The sequence below is a fragment of the Salvelinus fontinalis genome, chromosome 18, assembly GCF_029448725.1.
Source record: "Salvelinus fontinalis isolate EN_2023a chromosome 18, ASM2944872v1, whole genome shotgun sequence".
In the NCBI taxonomy this organism is placed as follows: domain Eukaryota; kingdom Metazoa; phylum Chordata; class Actinopteri; order Salmoniformes; family Salmonidae; genus Salvelinus; species Salvelinus fontinalis.
This window is the reverse complement of record NC_074682.1, coordinates 59,286,011-59,293,479: the sequence shown is the minus strand read 5'-3', so window position 1 is coordinate 59,293,479 and position 7,469 is coordinate 59,286,011.

The window sequence follows — 7,469 nt, the reverse complement described above, 5'->3', positions numbered from 1 at the left end:
CATATTGATCCCCTCGCCACGCGCTGGAAGTCATATTGATCCCCTCGCCACGCGCTGGAAGTCATATTGATCCCCTCGCCACGCGCTGGAAGTCATATTGATCCCCTCGCCACGCGCTGGAAGTCATATTGATCCCCTCGCCACGCGCTGGAAGTCATATTGATCCCCTCGCCACGCGCTGGAAGTCATATTGATCCCCTCGCCACGCGCTGGAAGTCATATTGATCCCCTCGCCACGCGCTGGAAGTCATATTGATCCCCTCGCCACGCGCTGGAAGTCATATTGATCCCCTCGCCACGCGCTGGAAGTCATATTGATCCCCTCGCCACGCTCTGGAAGTCATATTGATCCCCTCGCCACGCGCTGGAAGTCATATTGATCCCCTCGCCACGCGCTGGAAGTCATATTGATCCGCTCGCCACGCGCTGGAAGTCATATTGATCCCCTCGCCACGCGCTGGAAGTCATATTGATCCCCTCGCCACGCGCTGGAAGTCATATTGATCCCCTCGCCACGCGCTGGAAGTCATATTGATCCCCTCGCCACGCGCTGGAAGTCATTTTGATCCCCTCGCCACGCGCTGGAAGTCATATTGATCCCCTCGCCACGCGCTGGAAGTCATATTGATCCCCTCGCCACGCGCTGGAAGTCATATTGATCCCCTCGCCACGCGCTGGAAGTCATATTGATCCCCTCGCCACGCGCTGGAAGTCATATTGATCCCCTCGCCACGCGCTGGAAGTCATATTGATCCCCTCGCCACGCGCTGGAAGTCATATTGATCCCCTCGCCACGCGCTGGAAGTCATATTGATCCCCTCGCCACGCGCTGGAAGTCATATTGATCCCCTCGCCACGCGCTGGAAGTCATATTGATCCCCTCGCCACGCGCTGGAAGTCATATTGATCCCCTCGCCACGCGCTGGAAGTCATATTGATCCCCTCGCCACGCGCTGGAAGTCATATTGATCCCCTCGCCACGCGCTGGAAGTCACCCTCTGAGTTTCGTCAGCAACACGGCGTACACACACCACTGTAGACCAGGGACCACTACCGTAGACCAGGGACCACTACCGTAGACCAGGGACCACTACCGTAGACCAGGGACCACTACCGTAGACCAGGGACCACTACCGTAGACCAGGGACCACTACCGTAGACCAGGGACCACTACCGTAGACCAGGGACCACTACCGTAGACCAGGGACCACTACCGTAGACCAGGGACCACTACCGTAGACCAGGGACCACTACCGTAGACCAGGGACCACTACCGTAGACCAGGGACCACTACCGTAGACCAGGGACCCCTACCGTAGACCAGGGACCCCTACCGTAGACCAGGGACCCCTACCGTAGACCAGGGCCCACTACCGTAGACCAGGGACCCCTACCGTAGACCAGGGACCCCTACCGTAGACCAGGGACCACTACCGTAGACCAGGGACCACTACCGTAGACTAGGGCCCATCGTGTTCTGGTTAAAAGTAGTGTACTGAATAGATCGTCTATATTCCTCAAACTCAACTCAGGACCAAGAAACCAGTTCCACTGCATTTTTCCCTCTCCATTGTTCCCCTCCTATTCAGGGACTGATTTAGACCAGGGACACCAGGTGGGTGCAATTTAATTATCAGGTAGAACAGAAAACCAGCAGGCTCCGTCCCTCGTAGGGTCAGAGTTGAATACCGCTGGTCTATATGGTTTAAATACATTTGAGTAAAATAAGTTGAATGTTTGTGTATTTGGTCACGTGTCACAGTTGAGCAAAAATTAAAGTAAAACTAATCTCTCTATTTTAATCAATTTTCCACATCGCAACTCTGATCAATGGAAGCGTTTATTTTCCTAGTTAAATCAAGACACTGTTTATTAGCTGGCAACACACACGAGATTTGTTTATGAGGATGAGTGACTATAAAGCCTTTTGTTTAGCCTGGCTCTTGACACAAATCAGTCCAATGATGATATCGTGTGTGACTAACGTACGAACGGAGACATATCCACAGTCCCCGATTTCATCGTCGGGGGGGACAACTAAAATCAGATCTCCCCAAGTCGGTGGAGATCGAAGCCGTCCCTAAGCCAGGGTCTGGTAGCCCATAGGTTAAAGGTCACTGAAAAGACGTTGCCACAAGCAGCGCCGAAGATTACGGGTGTGTTCGAGCGGATTGCTTTTGTCAAATCGGTGACTTTCAAAGTTTGATGCATTATGGGAATAAAAAAATGGTCAGATTTGCGCCTACGTGTAGACTGGACGTAAATCACGTGATCGTGGGTCGGGAAGTTTTGACTGCCATCGACTGGAAGTTTCTGCAGTTGCTCTTCACTAACTTCCTGCAGCCATCGTCTGCGCTGTGGGAGGATCTATTGTCAACCAATCATTAGGGTGTTTTTTGTTTTGACCTACGCGAACGTGACCAAATGTGATATTTGAGTCTCTCTCTCAATTCAATTCAAAGGGCTTTATTGGCATGGGAAACATGTGTTAACATTGCCAAAGCAAGTGAAGTAGATAATAAACAAAAGTGAAATAAAAAATGAATAGTAAACATTACTCACAAAAGTTCCAAAGGAATAGAGACATTTCAAATGACAAATGACATATCTCTTTCTCTCTTTCTTTCTCTATCGATTTAAAATAAATATATATATTTTTTAAGTTTACCTTTATTTAACCAGGTAGGCCAGTTGAGAACAAGTTCTCATTTACAACTGCGACCTGGCCAAGATAAAGCAAAGCAGTTCGACACAAACAACAACACAGAGTTACACATGGAATAAACAAACATACAGACAATAAGACAATAGAAAAATCTATATACTGTGTGCGCAAATGGCATGAGGTGGTAAGGCAATAAATAAGCCAAAGTAGCGAAGTAATTACAATTTAGCAAATTAACACTGGAGTGATTGATGTGCAGATGATGATGGGCAAGTAGAGATACTGGTGTGCAAAAAAAGTTACTAAAAACAATATGGGAATGAGGTAGGTAGATTGGGTGAGCTATTTTCAGATGGACTATGTACAGCTGCAGCGATTGGTTAGCTGCTCAGATAGCTGATGTTTAAAGTTAGTGAGGGAGATATAAGTCTCCAACTTCAGCGATTTTTGCAATACGTTCCAGTCATTGGCAGCAGAGAACTGGAAGGGAAAGGCGGCCAAAGTAAGTGTTGGCTTTGGGGATGACCAGTGAGATATACCTGCTGGAACGCGTGATATGGGTAGGTGTTGTTATCGTGACCAGTGAGCTGAGATAAGGCGGAACTTTACCTAGCAAAGACTTATAGATGACCTGGAGCCAGTGGGTCTGGCAAAGAATATGTAGCGAGGGCCAGCCGCCGAGAGCATACAGGTCGCAGTGGTGGGTAGTATATGGGGCTTTGGTGACAAAACGGATGGCACTGTGATAGACTGCATCCAGTTTACTGAGTAGAGTGTTGGAGGCTATTTTGTTAATTACATGGCCAAGGTCGAGGATCGGTAGGATAGTCAGTTTTACGAGGGTATGTTTGGCAGCATGAGTGAAGGATGCTTTGTTGCGATATAGGAAGCCGATTCTAGATTTAATTTTGGATTGGAGATGTTTAATATGAGTCTGGAAGGAGAGTTTACAGTCTAGCCAGACACCTAGGTATTTGTAGTTGTCCACATATTCTAAGTCAGAAGAGTAGTGATGCTAGTCGGGTGGGCGGGTGCGGGCAGCGATCGGTTGAAAAGCATGCATTTAGTTTTACTAACATTTAATAGTGTTGTATGGCATTGAATCTCGTTTGGAGGTTTGTTAACACAGTGTCCAAAGAAGGGCCAGATGTATACAGAATGGTGTCGTCCTTGTGGAGGTGGATCAAGGAATCACCAACAGCAAGAGTGACATCGTTGATATATACAGAGAAGAGAGTCGGCCCGAGTATTGAACTGTGTGGTACCCCCATAGAGACTGCCAGAGGTCCGGACAACAGGCCCTCCGATTTGACACACTGAACTCTATCTGAGAAGTAGTTGGTGAACCAGGCGAGGCAGTCATTTGAGAAACCAAGGCTGTTGAGTCTGCCGATAAGAACACGGTGATTGACAGAGTTGAAAGCCTTGGCTAGGTCGAAGAAGACGGCTGCACAGTACTGTCTTTTATCGATGGCGGTTATGATATTGTTTAGTACCTTGAGCGTGGCTGTGGTGCACCCGTGACGAGCTTGGAAACCGGAGTGCACAGCAGAGAAGGTACGGTGGGATTCGAAATGGTCAGTTATCTGTTTGTTGACTTGGCTTTCGAAGACTTTAGAAAGGCAAGGCAGGATGGATATAGGTCTGTAACAGTTTGGGTGTAGAGCAGGGGTGTCAAACATACGGCCCGCGGGCCGGAGCCGGCCCCCAAGGAGGTTCGATCAGGCCCGCAGGATAATTTGAAAGTGGAAAAAATGCATAAAAGACATGGAATTAATATTTTTAATTCGCTGCAATTCATGGATTATCCGCTAAGGGGCGCACTCTTTCCATCAGAGTAGAAGACAAGCCGCATCACTGAGACAGACTGAAAACAGCAGACGGTATCAATGCGCCATCTGCTGCTTGTTACGACGTTGTTAATACCTTGGTCTCTACCTCTCCGCTACACCCTCATTAGCCAAAATGTCGTTATCCAAACGGAGAAAAGTAGATAAGGAGTGTAGAATTTTCAAAGAAAAATGGACCACGTCCTATTTATTTACAGAGATGCACGGAAAACCTTCGTGCTTGGTGTGTTTGCAACAAGTTTCGGTATTGAAGGAATATAATATTCGACGCCACTACGAGACTCATCACAGCGAAAAATATGACGGCTTGCAAGGACAACTGAGAAGAGATAAGATTAACGAATTGCTGGCGGGTCTGAGGAAACAGCAGTCAACTTTCATCCAGAGCCGAGAAGTCAGTGAAGCAGCGGTAAAAGCCAGCTACCTAATTGCTAGCGAAATAGCATTAGCATCGAAGCCGTATTCCGACGGTGACTTTGTTAAACGATGCATGATGAAGGCGGCTGAACTTGTATGTCCCGAGAAGCGACAAGCTTTTGCCAATATTAGCCTGACGAGGAATACTATAGCAGAGAGGATTTCGGAACTATCGGCAGATTTAGACAGTCAATTGAAACAGAGAGTCAAGTCATTTATTGCATTTTCCGTGGCAATTGACGAGAGCACTGACATCACAGACGTGGCCCAACTGGCCATATTTATTCGAGGAGTTGATGAGACATTGACTGTTACTGAAGAAAAATTTTGTGCATGTTTGGGACAACCTACCTTTGTGAACAAATTTTCTCAGTGATGAATATCAATAAAACAAAAATGCGTTCAAGGCTCACAAACAAGCACTTAAATGACATTCTGAAAGTGACAGCTAGTCAGGACATGACACCTGGTGTTGATGCACTTGTACAGGCCAAAAGATGCCAAGTTTCAGGAACAAATACAAGTCCAGACTAGACTAACACCTTTAAAATGCTGCCTTAGATACTGTTTGCATTGAAAGAATACAGCTCTGTGAAGATGAATCCTTACTGTGGTGATTTAAAAAATGTGCACTTTAATGTTAGTCAGCAGCTTCAAAACAAAAGTTGTGTGATGGAATTCTACTGTTCATACAACTCCATAAATTTTCAGTATGTATTGTATGTGTATGTATGTTTCATGTATGAAGTTTACAGATTTACAGGACAGGCGAACACTTTCTTCATTACACATTTAAAATCACTCTCCTTAGTTTGTAAGGTGTACGCAGGGATTACATTTAGATTTTATATGCGTATGTGTAAGTGGTTTAAAAATTCCTTTCTTTAAAAGTCTCATTTAATCTTCAAGTGCATTACTATATTTTTCAGTACCAATTAAAGTTTTGTGCCTTTGTACAATCAGTGGGATCAGTTGCAATGCATATTTGTGAATGATAAAAGTAAATTGCACATTTGTCTAAGGAAATATGAGGTGTTTCATGAAATGTTTTGTAAAAGGATAGTTCATTAAATTTCAATATTTTCCTAATGTTCTTGTGCTTCTTTACACCAAAACAAAGGAAAGACATGATATTTTGGTTATTTATAGCAGAGTATGGTATAATTTTAATGGTCCGGCCCACTTGACATCTCCCTAGGCCGTATGTGGCCCACGATGCGAAATGAGTTTGACACCCCTGGTGTAGAGTGTCTCCCCTTTGAAGAGGGGGATGACCGCGGCAGCTTTCCAATCTTTAGGTATCTCGGACGATACGAAAGAGGTTGAACAGACTGGTGGTGGATCATTTTTAGAAAGAGGGTCCAGATTGTCTAGCCCAGCTGATTTGTACAGATCCAGGTTTTGCAGTTCTTTCAGAACATCTGCTATCTGGATTTGGGTGAAGGAGAAGCTGGGGAGGCTTGGGCAAGTAGCTGCGGGGGGTGCGGAGCTGTTGGCCAGGGTTGGTGTAGCCAGGAGGAAAACATGGCCAGCCGTAGAGAAATGCTTATTGATATTCTCGATTATAGTGGATCTATCAGTGGTGACAGTGTTTCCTAGCCTCAGTGCAGTGGGCAGCTGGGAGGAGGTGCTCTTATTCTCCATGGACTTTCCAGCCTCCCAAAACGTTTTGGAGTTAGAGCTACAGGATGCAAATATCTGTTTGAAAAGCTAGCCTTTGCTTTCCTAACTGACTGCGTATATTGGTTCCTGACTTCCCTTAAAAAGATGCATATCGCTGGGACTATTCGATGCTAGTGCAGAACGCCACAGGATGTTTTTGTGCTGGTCGAGGGCAGTCGGGTCTGGAGTGAACCAAGGGCTATATCTGTTCTTAGTTCTACATTTTTTGAAAGGGGCATGCTTATTTAAGATGGTGAGGAAATTACTTTTAAAGAACAACCAGGCATCCTCTACTGGCGAGATGAGGTCAGTATCCTTCCAGAATACCCGGGCCAGGTCGATTAGGAAGGCCTGCTTGAGGGCCTCCCGGTTGGCGCAGTGGTCTAGGGCACTGCATCGCAGCGCTAGCTGCGCCACCAGAGACTCTAGGTTCGCGCCCAGGCTCTGTCGCAGCCGGCCGCGACCGGGAGGTCCGTGGGGCAACGCACAATTGGCCTAGCGTCGTCCGGGTTAGGGTGGGTTTGGCCGGTAGGGATATCCTTGTCTCATCGCGTACCAGCAACTCCTGTGGCGGACCGGGTGCAGTGCGCGCCAACCAAGGGGGGCCAGGTGCACGGTGTTTCCTCCGACACATTGGTGCGGCTGGCTTCCGGGTTGGAGGCGCGCTGTGTTAAAGAAGCAGTGCGGCTTGGTTGGGTTGTGCTTCGGAGGACGCATGGCTTTCGACCTTCGTTTCTCCCGAGCCCGTACGGGAGTTGTAGCGATGAGTCAAAATAGTAATTACTAGCGATTGGATACCACGAAATTGGGGAGAAAAGGGGGTAAAAAAAAGAAAAAAAAAGAAAGCCCTGCTTGCAGAAGTGTTTTAGGGAGCG